Source organism: Chlorocebus sabaeus, chromosome 5 (genome assembly GCF_047675955.1).
Source record: "Chlorocebus sabaeus isolate Y175 chromosome 5, mChlSab1.0.hap1, whole genome shotgun sequence".
Taxonomy (NCBI): domain Eukaryota; kingdom Metazoa; phylum Chordata; class Mammalia; order Primates; family Cercopithecidae; genus Chlorocebus; species Chlorocebus sabaeus.
The window spans coordinates 75,825,434-75,849,123 of NC_132908.1; the positions used below are offsets into that span (position 1 = coordinate 75,825,434).

At 42.3% G+C, this 23,690-nt stretch overlaps 1 protein-coding gene across 2 annotated transcripts in view; it reads left to right on the forward strand.

The window, feature by feature from the left end:
* WWOX (WW domain containing oxidoreductase) overlaps positions 1 to 23,690 on the forward strand; it is a 1,120,883-nt gene that overhangs the window by 1,068,317 nt on the left and 28,876 nt on the right. The gene's annotated exons all lie outside the window — the stretch shown is intronic.

Consider the following 23,690-nt stretch of genomic DNA (forward strand, 5'->3'; position numbering starts at 1 on the left):
AGGTGGAGGGTTGCTACCTAGTCCTGGTTCCACCTGCTGTCACCTGCGTTCCCCTAGACAAATCACGACACCTCTGGATCCTTGATCTCAGCACCTATAAAACAGATGAACACTTAATATTAATATCAATAAGAGTCAACCATAGGACTGCTGTAAGGATTAAATACAATGATTGTACCATACTTGAAAGCGTCCTATAAATTCTGAGGTGAAGTGGAGGCATTATGGATGCATTTTATTTTGTTTTATTTCGTTTATTCTTTCAAGAACTATGGGTCAAGCAGATCTGCATCCTACACTCGGCTCACTGATCACATCCCATACAATCCTGGCAAGATACTTAGCTGAACTTCGTCAACTTAGTGATAAAATGGGAATAGTAGTGATGGTGCAGATTAGAGAAAAAAGATTTGTGCATGCATATATCTGTACATATATGTATATGTTCTTTGTATATGTAGATAAGTATAGATGCATGTGTGTACATATACATGCACATATACATAAATTGTGTGCATATATACATATACAATACGTATATTCTGATACATATATGTACATATATGTATATACATGCTATGTATAATATAGCACGTTTCCTGGCACCTTGTTTGGTTCAGTAATGTTGCTGGGATTATACTACAATTTCCATTACTCTGACTATGGCTCCACTGCTGATAAAGGAGATCACTTCTCCCCACAAACACTTCTGTGTATTGTTTAACACAGACCTCATGAAATAGGTTTGCCATGGATTAGATAGGGCAATTCTGGACTCACTTCCAGGATAGAAGGAAAAGACGAGTACCAATATATTTGGTAAAAATGTGATATATTTGGGAGCACACAGAGAAGTGAACCTGGTTTCAAATCCTCCCTCTGCCTTTTCCCAGCTAAATGACCTTGTGCTGGCTCCTCACCTCCTAAGCCTCAGTTTCTCTCTAGGATGGAGGTTATTAGAGTGTCTCCTTTCCACCTAAGGGTTGTTGTTAAGGATGAAATGAAAAGTCCACAGCATAAGCTTGGCACATAAAGTAAGCACCCGCTGAATACTCACTAAAGAGAGAGGAGGAGTAGGGGAGAGAGGGAGAGAAGAGCGGAAATGAAGACGTTTCTGAATAAGTTATACCTAGGTTTTTTCACTTTTTATTTTTTATTGTTTTGGAGACAAGGTCTGGTTCCATTGCCCAGGCTGGAGTGCAGTGGCATGATCTTGGCTCACGGGAGCCGCTGCCTCCTGGGTTCAAGTGATTCTCCTGCCTCAGCCTCCTGAGTAGCTGGGATTATACCCCCCACCATGCCCGGCTAATTTTTTTGTTTTTAGTAGAGATGGGGTTTCGCCATGTTGGCCAGGCTGGTCGCAAACTGCTGACCTCAAGCAATCCGCCCGCCTTGGCCTCCCAAACTGCTGGGATTACAGATATAAGACACCTCGCCTGGCTGAGATTTTTCCCCTTTAAGAAATGCTTTTTTTATCACCTCCCTGGACTCTCTTGCAATTGTTTCTTTAGGGGGAAAACACTAGGCTTTAATTTTCCCTCCCAGGCCTTGGAAAGGCCAAGAGAAGCCTGGAGATATGAATCCACCTATACAGAGTGTCTCAGTAAATTGGCAGTGGCCAGGACCAGAACCAGGACACCTATCTCCCAGGTCTGTCCTTTTCTTGGATAACTCGAAGTTATGGGTAGTTACTGAATTGATCACTGGTTATGCCCTCAATCATTCCCTGATTTTTTGCTGAGTGTTCCTACCTGTGAATAAAGGTTCCTGGTTTTGCACAATTGTTTTCATGGGCCGAGAGATATTTTTGTATCTGCCTTTGGGTTGATGAGATGCTGGTAGATATTACTCGTTCAGCCATTCTTTCAATAAGTCATCATGGAAGGCTGCCTATTTGACAGATTCTGGGGCTCAAAGGAGGAATTTACTTCCTCAAAGTACAGTTTCCTGCCTTGCAAGTTTGGAGTTAAGGCCATGCAGACCAGAGTAATGTGCACAGGTTGTAATACTCCCCTTTGTCCCTGGTTGACTGCTTCAGGTTAGGAGTTTGTTTTGAATTCTGTAAGTAGGATGCTGACTCTCAGCTGTCCCAATACCACTGGTGTTCCTCTAGTAGGCAACAATGATGGTAAACATAGAAAGTCATGGAAGGCCTCAGTTATCTCTAGCCCTGAAGAAACAGGGATACCCTTGGGACTGAGACCTTAGGGACACAATAAAGACCAGGCCTTGGGAGTGCAAACAGTTTGCCCTTGGGCCATGACTTCTGCTTTCATCCTTGCACTCTGAACAGATCATGCCAAGGTCCTGTGTTCGCCACATTCCTGAGTCCCCATTCGGAGGCTCAAGAATTGAAACAAAGGGCCACCTGCAGATCTGCTGCCCTGGAAGCTGTGCTGGCGGGAGCCAGCAGAGACTTCAGGTGGATCTGGAGGTCCCTCCCCAACCTTCTGCAAACCAGGTCTTCCCAGAGAGCTTCTAAGCAAAAGCAAAGGTGTTGCTCTCTGCCTCCTGTTTCTCTGTAATTCATCTTAGCAACCATCTTTCCCATCTCTGGGAAGAGAATGTTGTCCCCCAGAAAAAGTGCATATGGATAGATTTAGTTACTGCTTATGGTTGAGAGAAAGCGCCTTTCAGCAGTCATGTGCAAGTATTCTTTTAGACAGTTATCCAAACACACAGGATGAGGCCTCTTTCTCAAACCATTGTTTGTTGACAAGAGTGACATTTGTGTGCAGGAGGCGGCTTGTTGTGTGTGTTTACTTGGAGCTGTTATATATGCTGGGGGAGACACTGTGTATACAAACCTAGGAGGCAGAGACTGGGAGGAGGGAAGAAAGTGAGGAATAGACTTAGTGAGAAAGAGACCGGAGAAAGAGAAAAGAAGGAAACATTAGCAGAGTGGTTAAGCATCCAAGCATTGGAAACTGCATGGTGGAGGTGTGTACTAACTGGGGGGCCTTGAGTAAGCCCATTCGTCTCCCTAAGCCTCAGTTTAGTAGAAGTAGGAACTGTCATTAAGGTTTCTTATTTATGGAGTTACTGAGAGCTCCAGAAGAGATAAACATACAGAAAACTGTGGACAGTGCCTTGCACACAGTCAGTAATCAATGCATATTCATCATGATGTTAGAGAGAGGCCGGGCATGGTGGCTCACGCTTGTAATCCCAGGACTTTGGGAGGCTGAGGTGGGTGGATCACCTGAGGCCAGGAATTCAAGACCAGCCTGACCAACATGGAGAAACCCTGTCTCTACTAAACTAAACATACAAAATTAGCCTGGCATGGTGGTGCATGCCTGTAAACCCAGCTACTGGTGAGGCTGAGGCAGGAGAATCACTTGAACTGGGAGGTGGAGGTTGCAGCGCGCCGAGATTGTGCCATTGCACTCCAGCCTGGACGACAAGAGCAAAACTCCACCTCAAAAAAACAAAAAGAAAAAGAAGATCAGAGGGGGAAAAAGAGAGAAAGTGAAAGCAAGAGTAAGGAAGCAAACTGAAAAAAAAAAAAGAAGAGAGGAACTGATCTGGCTGTATCTGCCGAGTTGCTCTTGCCTTTTCTAGCCCAGCCCATGGTTTTCCCTCTGCAGGGTGTCTGTGGGCATGGTTTGCAAATAAACACTGAGAAGTATAAGCTAAACATAGACTTTAGGCATGTACACAATAAGCAGGCATGATCGCGTTCACACATTCAGTTTGCCATATAAAAGCTTTTCCTTGGTGGAACTTTATGGCCCAGAAACAAGACTACAAAAACTTTAATACTGCTTTTTATTTTATAGAAAAATATAAATCAGTACTTTTATGTCTCTTTCACCAGTTTGGGAGCTACAGCAATTGAGGCTCGCCAGTGTCTGGATGCCCCGCCACCACCACACCACTTAGCTTAGAGTTTGTTTTTTCCTTCTACCATGTTAAATGTTTCTGGTTAACCAGTTAAAATAGGGAGATGGCCAGGATTGCTTTTAGATTGCCACTTCCACATTGAGTGAATTTTATAATAAGAAGCCATTTTTTTCCACGACAGGCTGCCCTTGTGCCCGCCTCTCTGACTTTGAGGTCCTCATTATTGTGGGTTTAAATGAAGGATGTTCATTCAGGCAGGGATGGGGGGAGGCCACCAGGCATCAGCGCTGTTATCAGGACCTTCTATCAGGCCAAGTGACAGGCGTCCGGAGCAAGAATGCAGAGCTCATGGTGGAGACCTCCGGCTGACACCAAAGGTGACTCCCCTCACTCTAACCTTGAAAGGGAAAGTTCCCACTTTATTAAAATGAATTTCGAAAGGGTCGCTCTGACAGCTGCATAATTAAATATTGGAGTGTCAGCGATAATTTATTCCACTCGCATGTGGTGGTCAGATCCTTTTCACCAGAGGGTCAGCAAACTCAGTGACAGAGGCAAGGAGACAAGGGATTCAGGGCCCTTTGTCATTTATGTAGCACCAGCCCTGAAATCGGAGACTCATAAAACAAACAAATACGCACACAAACACAAACCAAACAAACACACACCACAGAGAAGAAACAAAGTGTGCGTGAAGATACCCTGTGGTTATTCACCCGGTACAACTCTAATTCACGTATGAAAAGTAAGTGTAAAATGTTCCAGATCCTTACGTATAGACTTTTAACCTCTATTCTAGGGTCTCTGGGAGGACCATAGCTGTTTCTGAAGTATCACTTATCCCAGGTTCCATGTAAAATCTCTTTCCTATGGTAAACTTGATAAAGAAGGTCTTCACAGATTAAAACAAAGAAAAAAAAAAAAACTAGATAAAACTCCCTGGACATGAAGTTTTGTATAAGTAGTTACAATGCTAGTGACCTCATATACTCATGGTAACGGCTTCCGGCATCCATTGACCTTGCCTGCTATACAGCCATTGTGGAGGTCAGTTTCACGTGCGTGTGCACGCATGGGTGCATACATGTTATTGAGAGAAACTTGCCTGTTTGAAGCAGGTGTCGTGGAAGCAACATGGGCTTTAGAGCCAGACATGGAATCCTTTCTCATGATTAATGCAGCTAAATTTCCCAGTGCAGCCAGTAGCATACTGCTTCATAAATGTCTATAAAAAAATATGGAAAACAGAATCAGAGCGAATTCAGCATAGACCTCCCTGGGATGTTTATTCTTTGTTTATGTTGGTGTTTGGTTTTGTGTTGTTTCAGCTGGGGAACAGTTGCATTCTTTTTCCTCTTTGCTAGTTCAGAGGCAATGAAAGCCTGCTTCTCAGGGCTCGTTGTCCAGAAGGTTCTGCCTACAGCTGGTTTTACGCAGAGAACCAGCACACAAACCCAGTCCATCATTTCTTATTTGACCCTGTCCTGTTTACTCTGTCAGGGTGAAAAGCACAGGCCAAGCTCGGCTAGTCAATGTATTACTTTGTCACAGGCAGGCTTGGCTTCTCCGAGTCAGCCTGAACAAATTACATCCCTCCCTCGGTCGCCGAACCGGGAACAGGGTTATAACTCAGTCTAAGCACCGGTCCCTCTTCTATTACCTTCATAACCAAGGTCATACTAATCAACTCAATTACCAGCCCTCTTGGACATTTTCATAATGTTTTCTGCTAGTTGCTCTCCTGTGAAAATCTCTCGGTCTAAGCAAATTAATGCCATTTTTATAACTATCTGCATTTCAGGTACAGTGATCTCCTTTAAAAAGGCTGCATCCCAGCAGCATAGACCAGCTTTACCTCCCAGCATAGTCTTCAGACAAGTTGGGGTATTGCTGAAGTCCATTCTTGACTTTTTTTAATAGTGTAAACAAATCATCTTGTTTTTAGGAAAACATGAAATTATAAAGAAATTGACTTCAGTCACTTCCGGAGGCAGAGCACCGAGTCACCTCCCCACCTAGTTCCCCCCACTCCCAACTCATGAAGCTGGGTGTTTCAGCCAGGGCTTTTCCAGGCCTTAATTTCTATGACCCAGTAGGATGGAATTACATTATTTCCACCACAAAGATTGTGTTTTAAATCCTTCTTAGTTTGCAGCTTTTTTCCCCTTTTGCCTCCTGTTACTTCATTCCAATGATAAATCCTCCCTCCTTTGTCGCAGAGCCACTGTGTACTTTCATACACCATTCTATTTTTCAGTGAGAGTTCAGAACCACACCACATGGGCAATGGTCCGCATTTTCAACATTTCCTAACAGCACAATTGTTAGGTAACTAGTGCCTTGAATATCTCAGGTAGACTTATTTTTTGAGTTGTGCTGGTTAACTACAATCCAAGTTTAGGAAGCAAACTACCAGTTTTATTTAATAGAGTGAGCTAACCAAGGCACAAGGTGACTACTGTCCCTCAAGACCACTGAACTACCAATTCCAGCACCTGCTCAAATTATTAATTACAATGAATCTCTTTACCACTGTGTTTGCATCCTATAGTACATATCTTGTTAATAGTAGGCCCTGAATAAAGACCAGTTGAACAAATAAACTATTTCTCCATGTATTAATTCTTTAATGGACTTGCTTATTTGCTCAGAACAGACATTAAGCTAAGTATACAATACTCGGTAAATTTCAACTTCATATATTTATATACACACACACACACGCACACACACACACACACACATAAAATAATAATGATTTTTTTTTTTTTTTTTTTTTTTTTGAGACAGAGCCTTGCTCTGTTGCCCAGGCTGGAGTACAATGGCATGATCTCTACTCACTGCAACTTCCACCTGTCGGGTTCAAACAATTCTCATGCCTCAGCCTCCTGAGTAGCTGTGATTACAGCTGTGTGCTACCATGCCCGGCTAATTTTTTTTGCATTTTATTAGAGACAGAGTTTTGCTATGTTGGCCAAGCTGTTCTGGAACTCATGTGCTCAAGCAATCCACCTACCTCGGCCTCCCACAGTGCTGGGGTAACAGGCATGAACCACCACGCCTGGCCATCAGAAGTATTTTCTTTCACTATTTAAAAAAATTAGCAGAGAAGCAAATATGACAAAATGCTAATAATTCCAAAATGCTAATAACTTCTGAGTGGTGAGTACAAGTGTGATTATTATATTATTCTTCGTACTTTTTTTTTTTTTTCCTGTAATGTATAGTTACTCTCAATGACACAGAGGGCCCAGTTGGCTCTTACCTTGGTGACAGGGAGACATTTCGTGAAGATAATGGAAGGGTAAGGAGCTGGCATCCCGGGTGTGTCCATCACACACTGGCCTGCACTAGATGTTTTGCTTCCAGAGCCTCCTGGAATACTCCATGACCTCCACGTGTTGTCATTCCCATCAGCTTAAGGCAACAAAGCTAATGCCCAGAGTGCCCAAGTCACTTGCCCAAGGTTACCCAAGTCAGATAAGACAGATGAGCTTCAAATTCAGGCCACAAGGACTTCAAAAACCCTTGTATATTTGTTTTGTTTCATTTCCCTTCAAACATTGTTTTAGTCGAGGTGAAATTCACATAACATGCAATTAACTATGTTAAAGTGTACACCTCAGTGGCGTTTAGTGAACTCACAATGTTATGCCACTATCACCTTTTAGTTTCAAAACTTTTTCATCACCCCAGAAAAGCATACTCGTTAAGTCATCACTGCCCCATTCCCTTCTTCCAACTTGTCTGCTTTTGGTCTCTGTGGATTTGCCTCTGCTGGGTATACCACATAAAAGGAATCAAAGACTATGTGACCATTTGTGTCTAGCTCCGTTCACTTAGCATACTGTTTCCAAGGTTCATCAAAGTTGTAGCATGTGTCAGTACTTTATTCTTTTTTTATGGCTGCATAGTATTCCACTGCATGGATATACCACATCTTATTTATCCATTCATCGATTGATGGACATTTGAGTTTTTTCCATTTTCTGGGTATAATGACTTTTGTTGCCATAAAAATTTGTATACAAGTTTCTGTGTGGACATATATTTTCTCTTTTCTTGGGTATATACTTAGGAGTGGAATTGCCGGGCCACATGATCAGTCTAGGTTTAACTTTTTGACGAACTGCCAGACTGCTATCCACGGTGGCTGCCTGTACCATTTTATAGAAAATCTCTGCTCTTGTTACTTCTTGATGTCTTGTAAGTCACTAGAGTTTTCATTAAATTCATTTCTGCAGAAAGAGTTAAGGAGTGTTCTCAGGTAACTATAATCAACCCCCAGGGACTTACTCAAGTTGTGCGTGTGCAACTGAAATAGCCGGCAGGCATCCAGTGCCTGTTATTTCAGTCTCTCCCCGCCTCCCTGCCCACACCACTGAAGCTCCATATTACCCAGGAATGGAGGATGGGTGGCCTAGAAACGTGGAGGGAGGCAAGAGAGTAATAATTATGCCTTCTACACATGTCGACTAGAATTTCCAGGCGCTTTAACCTCTAGACTCTCACCTGGCTTTTGTGAAGCCCCTCAGGGAAGAGGAGGAAGGCTGGGCAAGGGGGAGGAGTAAACCAAGTCCCAGCAAAGTCATTCCACCTGCCGAAGGTCCCAGAGCTTGTTTTGTATCCAGCTGAGACCAGAATTCACTCTCCCCACGCCTCCATCAGCTTTGGCCTCGAATTCCTTAACATTTTTGAAAACAAAAAACTTTTGCATGGGAAAAAAATCCCTTTAGAAAGTTAAAGGTTTTCCTTATACAAACTATCCAACCTGGAAAACTGGCCCACTGTAGAAATCTTGACTCCGGAGGTTCCTTAAAAATCTTTTCACCCCTTTAAAGTGAAAGTTACGGAGAATCTATTACATACAAATTAATACGGGCAAGGTGTGTGCTAGCTATTTTATAAACATGATCCCACTTAATCCTCCACTTCACAATTCTGAAAAGTCAATAAATTTGGCTCATGTTAGAGAGAAGGAAACCAAGACTCGAAACATTAAATAACATGTCCACAGTCTCCCATTTCAGAGACGGGGCGTTTGGCTCCAGGTGTTTCTGACTCTAGACAGTAGTTTGTTTTCAGCACATCAAATGTCTGAGACTTGTGATGTGTCAGAAAGCACAAAGGACTTTGATCACAAGATCAAGCCCCAAAGGGCCGTGACTTCATAAACCACAACAACTGCGTGGCTGCCTGTCACGTCTTCATCTGCAAGTTGAAGGAACTTGGAGAAATGCAACGCTTCCCTGCGGCTGCAGAGGGTCTCACCGAGCACTGTTCTTGGAATTCTTAAAAGCTGGGCCTGTAAGCCTTTTTTTGCATTTTCTTTCAGCCACCTCCTGGCTGTCCTTTTGAAGCCAGGGTAAAGTCCCCAGTGCCCAGAATCAAGGATGGGGAGGAGGAATTTTGAGAGTGTCCTTCCTGCTTCACACAAATAGCTAAAGACAGAAATGATCATACAAGCCCTAACCAACAACTAGGTAGGTAGGTTGTCCAAGACACGTTGCAGTTTAGAATGGTCCTGCCAAATGGGTGTGTGGGCAGAATGACTAGGATCGCCAGTGCCCAACCTTGCCACAGCCTCCCCTTGTCATTCTAGGGACTTCCCTTTTCCTCCCCAGACCTTTTTCCTGACTCTAAATACTGGGAGGGGTCTGGTTTCAGATTGCTCTATCACAGGGAAGTTCTTAGAGCGGGCTTGATGGGCCCAGAAATCAAGATGGAAAAAAACAACCCTCTATGTTGATGGCCATGCACAGTGGCTGAGCAGAACCGGCTCTGTTGACCAGGCTTGGGTGCTCTCCCGCAGGGCATTGCAGTCTTAAGGACACCCTCACTACCCCTCCTAAAAGGAGATTTTATAATGAGCGCCAACCAGTTCAAACAAGTTAGGATCTCCTAACTTGTCTGGTGAAGATACAGGAGTATTTTTCATCATCTCTGGAAAAGTTACTATCATGTCCTTCAATAACCCATTCTAACCATGTTTTTCTAGTGGAAATGATTCCCTGTAGAATTTCCTATGTTCCTTTCGCACACTTCTCCTTACAAACATCATCTCATTTAATCCTCACCACAAAACTGATGGTATTATCTCCAATTTATAGTTGAGGAAACAGGGGATCAGAGAAGTTACGTGATCTATGCACGGTCCCCCAGCTAGGAAATAGCAAAGATGGAATTTGATGCAGAGGCACTTTCCTCCTTTATCTCCTAATACATTTTCTTATAGGGAGCATCCTACAATAAAACTGATAAGACCACTTAATGTTGTCTTTGGATTAAAAATGGTACCACTCTTGTAAATCAATGAGTTTCATACCCTAAATAATTTCAGATTAAGAAAATTAAATCTGACTGTAGATTACTTCTCTAGGAGCACATGATTGCTTGATTCCATTGTAGAAAATATAAATTTTTTACTTAAACCACACAAATTAAAAAATGGAACTCACTTTCGCAATCAAGAGGTATTTCTGGTTTTTTTTTTTTTTTTTTTTTTTTTTTTTTTTTTTTTTTAAGCAGTAAATGCCCTCTAAGATTTTGCAAGCTCATTTCATGATTTTTTTTTCTTTTTCCATATCTTTCTAAATTTAGATGTTACATTTACAAGGCGGTAATGTGCAAGGTCATCCTTTTTTAAAGAAGTTTAAGCAGGAGATGAGGTCTTTCCAGGTTTCAGGGTGATAGCTCGTAATTCTTCATCAACTTTGGCCAAACCTTCGTGGATTCCTGTGTGTTGATGATTATTAGTGCCTTGCCTACAAATTTTTAATACATTGGCTTATCTAAATATTCCTCCATGCACATTCCCCAATCTAAGAAAAATGTGAGATGTTAGGAAATGTTGCCAAGAACAGACCAAAGGATTAGTTAGCCTAGAGAAGTGAACTTTAACAGGAACTGTGTTTATTCAGTGGTGATTATTTGCTGACCCAGTGCTAGGCACGTGAGAGTGAGAGGGAAGGAATGCCTGTAGGAGGTGCCTTGGAGATCACAGACTGACTTGGGAGACACATATTGTGACAGATAATTACAACATAGGATGTGTATACCCGGGGAAAATGTAGACAAGGTTTAGGGGTTGCTCAGAGGAGGAATTAACTCTACGAGGAAGTATTCTGATAATGGCTTTCAATTATAGGACATATCTAATAACATGATTACATACTCTCTTAATAGTGTAGCACTATAGTTATTATTTATTCCCCACACTGAACAAATATAATTATCATATACACCCTTTCCATTATTAGCTCTCTTTATTTTTAATGAAAACAGTGGTTGGTGGTTTATAAGAAGTTTTTTTTGTGTGTGATCTTCCACATCAGTTTTCTACCCAGAATTTAAACTTTCCTTTTTTGCTGCAGTTTTAATTTGAAATAAAAATGGTAGCCCCCAGGTCCTCTAACAGTGGGTGCCGATTTCACAGTGGGCTTACAAATGCTCTTTAAGAGTATCTCAGTGTCGAATCCAGCCACCCAAGTGGGATTGGTTCTTCACTGTGCATCACAGCCTTTTAATGCCATATTGCTTTTTATCATCCAATCAGCAGATGTTTTTTTCTTCGTTCACATTGAAAGCACTTCGCTATGAAAACGAGTAAAGTTCCTTATCTTATTGTTTGTTTGTTTTGTTTTCTGATGTCCTGACAGCAGAACCAATCTTCGGAATCCTTTAAATAAAAAAAAAAAAAAAAAATTACCAAAACAAATTCGATCACAGAAGCTTTTAAAATCTGAAATCCCAGGAAGCTAATTAGTGTGTCCTTTTAAGATGGCTTCCTGCATTTCGCTATACACGTGAGCTTGGGTTTCAGATGCAGTTGGCAGTTTGCCATGAGTCAGGCAGGTCATCCTGGCTCTTAGGAACACGGAGCTCCTGCAGAAGCCTGTGGAGCAAGGGCAAGTTGGGACCCTCCCCTGTGTTAGCACGTGACTGTCCTCTGTCACCATGTAGCAGGTGGAGGCCAGGAGCTACATTTTCATGGGCTCCTGGTGGTTAGTTGTACACCCCATGAACTTCTCTCATTGCCCTAATTATATCCAAAATAATGCCCTTGTTTTATTTCCCCACTTGGCACTGAGCCTTAAGGGAGCAGGAACTGTGTATATCCCAGAGTTCTGCATGGCACTTGGCACGTAGGAGTGTATTAAATGCAGCTGCTTTCGTGCAGGAAGCACAGACTTCAGATGTGGTCAAAGATCCATGATTTCAGAGCATGCAGCCCTTTTTAACTGTGTCTGAGTCGGTTAAATGCCTTGTATTTCTACTCTGGGCTGCAAACCCAAGAGCTGCAACCACCCCTCTGGGTACCCATAGTCCCGAGCCCTGGGCCTGGCTCAGAGGAGGCCCTACATAAATGTTTGCCCCTCCTCACTGAGTGGCTGCCTGAATTGCATCCAGTATGTCTACTCTGGGAAAGAAACTGTGGAGCCTCTTCAGGAGCATATTTTTGCCCTCCCTGGAATCCGGTGATCTCACTACCAATGGCAAAGACCAACTGTGAGGTGTTTTTATCTTTGTGTGCACGTGCGGGTGTATGTGTGTGTGTAAAAAGGCTGTGGAAATACAAAATTGTAACTTGAATGCCTTCATGGCCAGGCATGGTGGCTCACGCTTGTAATTCCAGCACTTTGGGAGGCAAAGATGGGAGGATCGTTTGAGCCTAGAAGTTTGAGACCAGTCTGGGCAATATAGACCATCTGTAAAAAGAAAAAAAAAAATTGCCAGGTGTAGTGGTGTGCGCCTGTAGTCCCAGCTACTCAGGGGGCTGAGGCAGGAAGACTGCTTGAGTCTGGGAGTTCAAGGCTGCAGTGAACCATGATGGTGCCACTGCACTCCAGCCTATGTGACAGAGCAAGACCCCATCTCTAAATAAATAAATAAATAAGTGCCTTTGTGAATCCATCTCATTGCATTGGAGGGACCGCCAGGATTCTCCCCAGAAGAATCTTTCCCAGCATAAAAACCACTGTTAATCACATTTGACACGCGTGTGCCCATGTCTCTGGGCCCGTGTCCATAGGCATCTGCGTCACTGCAGAGTGCTCCCCTCCTGGGCCTTCTGTGGGATGTGAGTGGCACATTCCACAGGAAGGGCACCCTCCATGTCCATGTGCCATGTGCCATCTTAGAAACATAAAACCACTTGGCATGTTTGGGGCACAACTCAGTAACCCTTTGATGGGGATATGTGATTCTTAGGATGCCCCACATGGGTCTCTCTCACCCACCCACATGCACGACCCAAGTGAGCAAACAGGCAGAGACTGGGGCCAGAAGCTCACTGTGGTTCTAAGCAAGCTGTTGAACGGGTGGCTTCTGATGGCCTGAGAAGCAGTTTCCCTTGATAAGTCTTCAACCATACAAAAAGAGACTCTAGCTCACGGCACTCACAGTCAAAGCCACTGGAAAAAACTATTTCCTATCAAAGCCTTTCTCTTTAAAAATTTGAAGAAAAAACCCACCTAGTGAAACCTCAAAATCAGCCTGAAGGTTCAACAGCAGGGGAATGATTCCATAAATCATAGTAGATCCACTTAATGGAATACTAGGTAGCCACTAAAATAAAATGACAGTTGGAAAAAATACTTATGATAAAAGGTTTAATGACAAAGTGGGGTTCAAAATGGGAGATACTCTCTGCCTAGAACTATATTAAAAGAAAGATGGATGGGGCAGAGGATGGTGGGTGATGTATTATCTACATAGATACTTTTTTTCACTTTTCAAAGTGTTAAATGTGTTGCACAGCCTTTAGAATTTGAAAATGTCTAAGTTAAAATGCCTCTCTAGTCAAATCTATGGCAGCTTATAAACTGCAGGACACTGTATTTTCAAGATATGCAATTGTAAGTGGCGCTCACGTACAGTCAGAATGTTTATTTCACCTTGGTCTTGTGAGGGCTTGGTTCCCGTGGCTTTGTAGAATGAAAGGTTCTGAGAGGCAGGTGCGTGGTGATACCGGGACAGGTATTGTAGACAGACTGATAAAGCAAGCTTCCCTCAGCCCAGTTTTCAGTGGCAAATGCCTCTTGGCCACCAATGCTGTATACTTTTTTTCTATTTCCTTACCTGTCAGGCAGTTACTGAAAAATTATCTTTTCCCCCAAACACAATAATGAATGCCTTGGCCAGACAAGCCACAGCAAATCCTTCAAGATTAAGAAAGGACTGGCCAGGTGTGGTGGCTCACACCTGTAATCCCAGCAGTTTGGGAGGCCAAGGCAGATGGATCACCTGAGGTCAGGAGTTCGAGATTAGCTTGACCAACATGGTGAAACCCTGTCTCTACTAAAAATACAAAAATTAGCCAGGCGTGGTGGCGTATGCCTGTAATTCTAGCTACTATGAGCCTGAGGCAGGAGAGTCGCTTGAACCTGGGACACAGAGGTTTCAGTGAACCGAAATCGTGCCATTGCACTCCAGCCTGGGCAACAAGAGCAAAACTCCATCTTAAAAAAAAAAAAAAAAAAAAAAAAAATTAAGGAGGGCCTGATGTCCAGTGAATTTCTACGTCCGGTCAAAGCACTGGGGTGAAATGAAGCCTACATGTTTCTTTTAGAATATGAGTGAGCATTACTCATGGTTAATTTTAGAAGCTAGTAAGTATATATTTGATAACTTTAACAGAAATATTAATACTAATTAAGAATAAAAAGATGAGGATGAATAAAGTAGCTTCACTTATTGAATCTTTACTAGATGCCATCTTGCATAAACACTTCTCACTTTGCAAAATGTATTCCATCTAATATTAGCCGTAACCCTGAGGACTTGGTATTCTTACCTGGATGTGTCTTATATCAACATGCATGCGTTCTCTCCCTCAGCATATCGTGTCTTATTAACTTCTAACCTCCCTCTCGTTATCCCACCAATCTCTGCCAACAAAACCACATCAACTGTGCAGATCACTTCTCTAGTGTTTGGGATTTGGGGCAACCTACTGGGGCTAGCTATGACCCCATAAAAGTTGAACAACTCTGCCTTAATGGCTCTAATTTTTAATATGCTTCATTTTAGTTGCTTGAATTAAAGGAAGGCATTTGAAAATTGCTAAAGTGCTTCTCAGTGATGAGCCATTACAGATCAGTTTGAAATCCAACTTTATTCAATATTAGAAAGCCTAGATCCTCTGGAGCCGAAAGACAGACCTTTTCACTTACTATAAGGTGTCTAAGACTTCTGGGTGTGGGTTTTAAATATATTTCGGATGGGCTTTGTTTGTGTTTACACATGGCCACCAGGTCAGCCACAAAGCTGTGGTTCTGGTCAGTCTGACTTTCTTTAGCACGAATCACGTGACAGTGTGTATCTGTGATTAGCTCCGTGGATATGACTGGGTGGGACTGCTCACTTGCCCTTGTTTTGATGTTCATTCCTGGGTGAAAGAGTCTCAGGCAGTGGAAACTCTAGTTCATAGGGCTCATGACCTTCCACGGACTGTGTGTAACTCGGCTGTGATGAGGACATACTCTGATTCTGATGAAGGATGTTAGCATTAGAGGCAGGCCCGTGTGCCTGTCCTGTGTCCCGGCACCGATGTTTAACAAAAAAGATGCTTTCAGAGTTACTCATACGACTTCCACATTCCCATGGGAGCTCCAACACTGTTTGGTCCCAATGTGACCTTTTTGTCTCACCCTTTCCTCCCACACATCCTGCTCCCCACTCCCCTAATTACTCATGATTCCACTAACAGCCACATCCTTTCACACATCTGAGCTTTTGGTCATGCTGTAACCTCTACCTGAGTTCCATTCCTGCCTCCACCCTTGCCTGTCAAATTCCTTATGCTTCATGCCTTTGAATTTTAGCTGAAATGTTGCCTCTATGAAACTGGATTTTCCCTTTGTCTCCATTCCCTAAGCTGCACATTAGAGCACCTGTTATAGTCTTGAAGTGACTTCTATATAGATTGTTTGCACACCTGTGTTGCAAATGTATTCGTTAGGATAAGCTAAGCTTTAATAAGAAATAGACCCCAAAATGCATTATAGCTGAAACCCCCAAAGGGGAATTTCTTACACACAAATCAGCATGAGTGGTGGGTAGTCCTGGCCAATGGCAGCTGCTTTCCACAAAGTGACTCGGGGATCCAGGCTGCAGCCACCTCGTGGTTCCATTCTCCCTGCTGATATCTACATCCAGCCATATGGTATTTCTTACCAGCCTTAACCACATACTGTTGGTAAGCACTAGTCACATGGCTATATTCAGCTGCAAGGTTGGATGGCAAATATCCTCCAGCCCTTTGCTCAGAAAGAAGAGCAAATGGGTTTTTGTTAGGAAGCTGGCAGTTTGTCACAGGAGCTACTTGAGGATACACACTGTTTTCTCTCCCTTAACATCTCCAGTCTCTGGTATAAACTTGAGTCTTCTCTTTGGTCCCTGATAAATATACATAGAATGTATGGATATGAGAAAGTTAAATTGATTTCTATGTGTCATGTCATTAAACTTGGAATCTACGTACATATCTTTTTCTTTATGGCATTGTTTGGAGGTCTTCATTTTATGATTGAATACAAAACATCGAGGGCTTTAAGGAGGCATAGTGGTATGTTCAGCTGTATTTTCTCGTAATATAGAGTCATAGGAAACCTGAACCTTGGCATTTGCAAGGTGAAAAGGCCCCTGGTATAAGAGTAATCTAGTAATTCATCTTTATTTGAAAAATACATCATCATCCATTCATTTTCTCACTGGCGTAATCCAGGCCGACTTTGGCTCCCCTTCCTGTGAAATGCACCCTTCCCCTCTCATCAGTTTCCACACCTCCTGCTGAAAATGGAATACAATGAATAGATGTATAATAAAATCTTTTAATTGTCTTAGCATATGTTGCTTTTATTAGGTGGGCATAATTGCATTCATGGGATCACCTACAAAGTCCTTTCGAATATAAAATTGAAATGGCTTCACACTCAGTGCACAAGTCCTTCGGAGGCGCTGTTTTCCCCTTCGCTGCCTCCGGTTCCCCTTTTGCTGTAAAGTTCACATTGAAGTGTGAAAAGAGAGACGTGGCAACTGACACATGCTGGATCTTATCAGCCGCGAGTGCCGTTGTGGCCGACTGAAAAGCGACTGTCATTTCTACACCATTTATTCCTCGCCTGGCCTCATTGCTCGCTTCCTTTCAGAGGAAATTTTCCCTGTTAAAGTACTGTACTTGTCATTTATTTCCCTTTTTTCCACTCTCCCTCCGTGGCTGGGTTTGGATATGCATTTATCCAAAAGGCAAGGCTTTTACACACTTCCGCTAACCTCTTAGGGTCAGGCTCGTCTGCGCTGATTCAGGCTCATAAAAGCAACCCAACAAAGCTTTTATGGGGTTATTAGAGATCCCTTAAGTCCCTCTCCTTCCAGCTTTCAATAATTCTTTTGCCTCTAATCAATTCGTCAGCTCTTTTATTTGAAAGTGGGTGATGGAATGGGAAAAAAAGTGGGAGAATCAGCTGAAAACCCACTTCATGTGGACTAAGGTTTCTCAAAGTGTATTCAGGTTCTGGCTCATCCTTGGTACTTACATTTGAGCCATACTGAGCAGTCCCAGCTTTAGTTGTTCTTTTACAAAAAGGGTCAGCAGACTTTCTGTAAAGGGACAGATAGTAAATATTTTAGGCTTTGTGGGCCATAGGGCCTGCATCAAAAGTACTCAATATTACCATTTTCCTTACTTTTTTCAGGTTGCTATAACAAGATACCATAAACTAGGTAGCTTATAAATAACAGAAATGTAATTCTTACAGTTCTGGAGGCTGGGAAGTCCAAGATCAAAGCAAAGGCAGATTCAGCGTCTGGTGAGGGCTCATTCCCTGGCTCATAGATGGTGCTTTCTCACTGTGTCCACTTAGTGGAAGGGGATAAGGCAGCTCTCTGGGACCTCTTTTAGAAAGGCACAAATCCACTCTTGTGATCTAATCACCTTTCAAAGCCCCTGTCTTCTAATACTACCACATTGGGGATTCCTTTTCAACATGTGAATTTTTTGAGGATGCAAATCTCCAGACCATAGCACTATCATAGTGCAAAACAACCACAGACAATACGCAAATGAATGAGTGACTATTTGCTAATAGTTTTATTTACAAAAAAAAAAAAAAACAAAAAACACAGTGGGCAGGATTTGACCCATGGGTTGCAGTTTGCTGATCCCTGTTTTATTAATTAATTAATTAATTAGATTATTTATTGAGATAGGGTCTCACCGTGTCACCCAGGCTGGAGGGCAGTGGTGTGGTCACAGCTCACTACAGCTTCAACCTCCTGGGATCAAGCAGTCTTCTTGCCTTAGCTGCCCAAGTAGCTGGACTACAAGTGAGCACCACCATGCCCGGCTCATTTTCTACATTTTTTGTAGAGACAAGGTCTCACTGTGTTCCCCAGGTTGGCCTCAAAGTCCTGAGCTCAAGTGATCCTCCTGCCTCAACCTCCCAAAGTGCTAGAATTACAGTTGAGAGCCACCACACCCAGCCTGCCCCCATTTTAGATATTAAAAATTTCATCTCTCCAATCTTCCAAGAATCCCTAGTTCATTTTTAAATAGCACTTGTCTTCCAAAGATATGGGATATGCATACCTAATGCTCCTCCTGGATGGGAGAATATTATTACCAAAAGCATTTGGTCTTCTAACGTTTATAATAGTTTCCAATTATAATTTTTTTCCCTCTTTACTTTCTTTTGAATAATGGAAACAGTTTTTTTTTGTTTACTATATCTTGAAGTACTTCACTTCAGAAATAATCTTATGGTGGCACAGAGAGCTGTTTAGTTAGAAGATTGAGTATCATATTTCCCATTGACTATGTAGGACCTTCTAGGAAAATGTGAGTTTATCATAGTCTTGCAAGGTAAATGAAGCAGTGAGAAGAATCAGTCTACTGTGCTAAACATAGCCCTGCCTCCGCAATATTCTGTGAGCCTGGAGGTAAAGACTAAGGGGACCAAGATCCTGCTGAGGACACATGGGGGAAGTACCAGAAACTCATCATCTCATTTAAACTCACAAAACCTGGAAGGGACATAATAAGAGTCCTGTATTCCAAAAGTGCAGCATTAAACTCAGAGATGTAAAACAACGTGTCTAAATGCCGGGTAATCAATGCTTCCGTGACTTGGACCAGGGTGGTGAGTGAATATAAAAACCCATTACAACATTTTTCCATTTTTATGTTTTCTCTGAAACCAGTCATGAGAGGTAATGTTAGCAAATCACTCCTTATTCCTAGGCAGACTTCTTGGGTATCCTTTCCATCCTCCCTAGCAGTAATGCCTGCCCGACTGATGTAATCCTAACTAATGCAGTGTGTGACACCTGGCAACTCCAGTCCGAACCAAGGGAAAACCTGCAAACATGCAATCCTTTATGCTTTTGTTTTTGTTTTTCCTTCACCCTGGTTAACGTGAAGACGATGCTTAGAATGATGATCTTAGAATCTAGGTGTGGAAAGGAATGTAGCTTCTGGCTGGTTCCTTGAGTGACCATGTGGAGCAGAGCTGCCTTTCCATTGTATTTGAGCCACTGGAAATCTATTACCTGATCCTTCTTTAGCTTGTGGAGGAGTTGGGTATGGCCAGGCTCAGTGAATCCGGTAGATGTTTGAATGGCAAAGGACTGAAAGGTCTCAACCTTGAATCGCTTAACTCCTTGGGATCTGTATTGGAGATGTATAAGCTATTTTTAAACATTTCAGCAGGTGTCATAGAACTTAACCAAATAAGGCTAAGTATCCTATGAACACGTTTGATTTGAGTTGAAATTACAACATAGATGAGAAGTGACTTGCCCAAGGACACACAGGTGATGGAAGTTTACCTACAAGACATAAGTCCATGTTTCTGGATTCCTAGACTAGGTTGTTTTTTCCCCTTACCCCATAGAAGATGGTTGTTGTCTTGAGGTGTCCACTGAGTTGTTTTTTGAGAGATCCTATTGTGCAATTGTGCCCAATTCAACAAGAAAGAATCTTTGCTATGTTAGAAGAGACCTTGGGACATCCAAAGGCTTGGCCACGGCTACATCAAAACGGATGCTGGTGCCTAACTTCCAGTTCCAGAGAAAGAGGGGGAGAGAGAGACTGGTAATTTATAGGCTGACATTTTCCTTGGGTCCTTATAATACTTGTTTATTACAGATAATTTGCTTAAGTGTGCACAAGGTGGAAGGTCACGCAAGGAAGCTTTTTATTAGTTGTGTACTGAATGGATCAATAGTGATTTGAATACTATAAATCTGTCCTGTTAACAAGTTTATTTCTTCATCAGGTATTAATTCCAGAGGGTTTCACCCATTATAAAATGGACAGAAAGCCTGTGGTGCCGATGGTACTGCCTCTGTAATCAAGTTCAGCTGTGTGTCTTCGTGAGCCTCCACGTGGACCCTCAAACATGGGAAGGAGATAGGGGCAGGAGGAACTGGGGAAATGGGAACCTAGAAACCCTGAAGGAAGTGGAATGAGAAAAGAAAGGCCAGTCATTCATTTAGTTGCTTAATTTGCTTCTTTCTTTTTCTCATTTTCTTTCTCTCTCTTCTGTCTCTTTCTTTTTCTACCTCCCTCCCTCCATTTCTTCATTCCTTCCTTCCTTGTTTCCCTGTCTTTCTGTCCATCTATCCATCCGTCCATCCATTCATCCATCCATTTATCCACTCTGAATTGAAAACTAATATAGATACACAAAATGAAAAACTAGGAAAATGCAAGAAACCTTGACAAAATAGCTTCTATTTCTAATTGTGACACTGAGTAACCACCGCTACATACAAGGACATTTGTCTCTGGTCTTGTCCCTATTCCAGGTACATGCATTTTCATACAGTTAAGATCATATTGTATGTCTGAATTTTTTAACATATTAGATTTTTTACATTACTAAGTTAATACATGTTCATTTAAATAAGTCAAACAATATAAGAAGAAAAAGCTAATAATTTATGCTCTACATCTTCCTTTTGCTAAGTGGCACTTGTGCACATTCTGTGTCCATGCAAACATGGTATATATGCACATATAGGAGTGGAATGTATGTGTTTTAATAGCATAATACTTTGTCCATTATTTTAAAACTTGCTTTATTTGGTCAACAGGACATATGAAACACATACAGATGAAACAAAAAATTTTAAAAATGTTTGCATATTGCTCTGTGCTGTGGAATAGCCCTAATTAAATCAATCATTCCCCTATTTATGGGCACTCCATTTCTTTTCAATTTTGATATTATTGTTGTTTTAGCCCTTATGAATACTACAGCAATATATGTTATTATATAATGCTGGTTTTAATTTTGTAGGACAGGTGGGATTTCTGAGTCAAAGGTCAGGTGACATAATTTTGTATCCTGTGGTTTTGCTTCACGCTATGCAGAACCATTTCTCCATATTGTTGAAAACTCTTTGTGAGGTTTATTGTTTTGTTTTTTTTTTAATTGGCTGAAAGCACTTCATCATATAGTTGTACTAAAGTTTACTTAACATCCCCCTTATCACTGAGCCTTTGGGTGATGCCCAGTTCTTTGCTTTGATAAATAATGCTGAGATGAACATCTTTCCGCATGGCTCTTTGTCCTTCTTTTGACATACTTGGAATTCTAGAAGTGGAATTATTGGGTCGGAGGTCACGAATGGAGAGGTCTTTTAAATCTCAGGCTGCAAACAATCCCATTGCAGATTTAGGCTACACTTTTCATCCAGTTGCAGCTGGAGCATTTTACAAACCACAGCATAAACCCTAGGAATGATTCTGTTCCCCACTGAGATAGAGCATTGTTATTAATATAACTTTACAAACATCATTCGTTTGAAAGCTTTATCCAGCCTTACCACAACTCATTAGTGAACCTTCTAACAGTCCTGGGGCAGTTTGTGGATTCTGCAGCAGACAAGTTACCGTGTGCTGAAGGATACCGCAGGGAAACCTTCCACCACCCCCACCCCACCCCACCCTACCCAAAGGATGATTCCTGCTCACACCAGCCAGCTGGAGACATCAGAGCATTACCTCTCAGCGACAAAGGAGGGACTCTTTTGTTCTTTCTGGTAGTTCGTTTTCATCTTCAGCTCATGGCCAGTGTCACCTGACTCGGGCATCGTTAGCATTTAGGGCTGTACAGAAATGCACCCTGTAGGATACCCAGGATTCTTGGCCCTGCCCCACCATATACCAGCGGCATGTTAGTCATCAAAACGACCGGAAATGCCTTTTGTGTCTCCCAACTTCCCTTTTTTAACATGTCAGCTCTTGGTCTCGATATTCACATCTATATTTTTCCTTATCCCTTTAATATATGTTATCTAAATAGGTGTCATCTTTGTATATGGGTTTTTGCTGTAAGAACTCTCTGAGAATGCAATGATTCTTAACTGGGATTGGAAGGGGTCAGAAGGAGGGAAAGTAATTAGCGGGGCCTGTTATAATGGGGTTGGTGGGGTTATTTGTGCTTTTAAAGCAGAATATCAGGATGTCGAAAAGCCAAGATTCTGGAGTCAGAAAGCCTGGGTTCAAATCCTGACCTCTCCTCTTGAAAGCTTGTGACACCGGGCAAGTTATTAACCTCTTTATCCCTTTATTTGACTATAAATATGGGATAATTATAGTTTCTACTGCATAGTTTTGTTATGAGGAGTAAATGAGTCACTATTTCTGAGACACTTTGTGCCTGGCACAAAACGAGCACTGTGTGTGTGTTACAGAAATATATGTGGGTAGGTGTGTTTGTGTTTTCCATAATTCTAGCTAGGCAAAGACATATTTAACCAAAACCTTCTGGGCTGACGAGGATCCTCAGAAAGTAGGCTGGGGCGGGGGGGCTCTTTTAAGGCAGCAGGGCTAAAAAGGTAAAGACATGTATTAGACAGGTAAGCATAGTGGTGACCCTCTCTGACGTACGTATTTCAGGAGGGGTCGCCCCACCCATCTTCCATGTTGGAGTGCTCTTCTCTGGCAACTCACTATGGGTACTCCACTACTGGACTTCATGCAGGTGGAACCAAACCTGGAAGACCCAAGCCAAGGGGAGAAGGTGTGAGCAGAGCAGCTGGCAGGCACCATGAGGCAGGGCTAGCCTTGCCCACTGCCTGTAGCTGACCAGCTAGACGCTCTTCCTTTTCTTGCAAACCTAATGTAGGTGTAAGGTCAAGGCTCCCTCCCTGTGAGGCTTGCATAGCACCTTCAACCTTCTAGTCTTTGTCCTCCCAGAAGGAAAAAAAGTGAGAGGAAGGAGGGGCAAGAGAAAAGAGGATGCATTTTGTCAGACGCTGTGCTGTGAAACACTAGCACAGATGACGTTTGGAAGCGCCCTCTGAGCAGACATAAAAGCTCAGGCTCAAAGAGATTAAATGTCTTATTTCTGCTCTTGGAAAACATATTTTATTTTTTTCTGTGTCTCTGAATTGGCATTCAACCATAATCATTGTGCTAATTTACTGTATTCTTACTCTCCCTCTCTAGTGCGGTGAGTAAATCTGTGTGTTCCTTCTACTTAATAACATACTAAGTGGCAATAATAATTATTATAACAAATGTATCAAATAACTATGTGTGAACTCTGCACGTTTCAGCCCATTTAATCCCCATAATCTATGGAGGTGGTTTCTATTATTGCACCCATTCTACAGATGAGAAAATGGAGGCACAAAAAGTTAAATAATCTGCCCTAGGTCCCACAGCTGGTTAGAGCTGGAATTTGAACCAAAGGTTCTGTGCTTCCCAAATTTGTCTTCTGATCTCTGCATCACACTGACCCTGTCACTCAGTCCTTTTCTCACTGCTCTGGTCTCTATACTTAGAGCTTTGAGACCTGCCACTCAGATGACTCCAGAACAAAACATGCTTC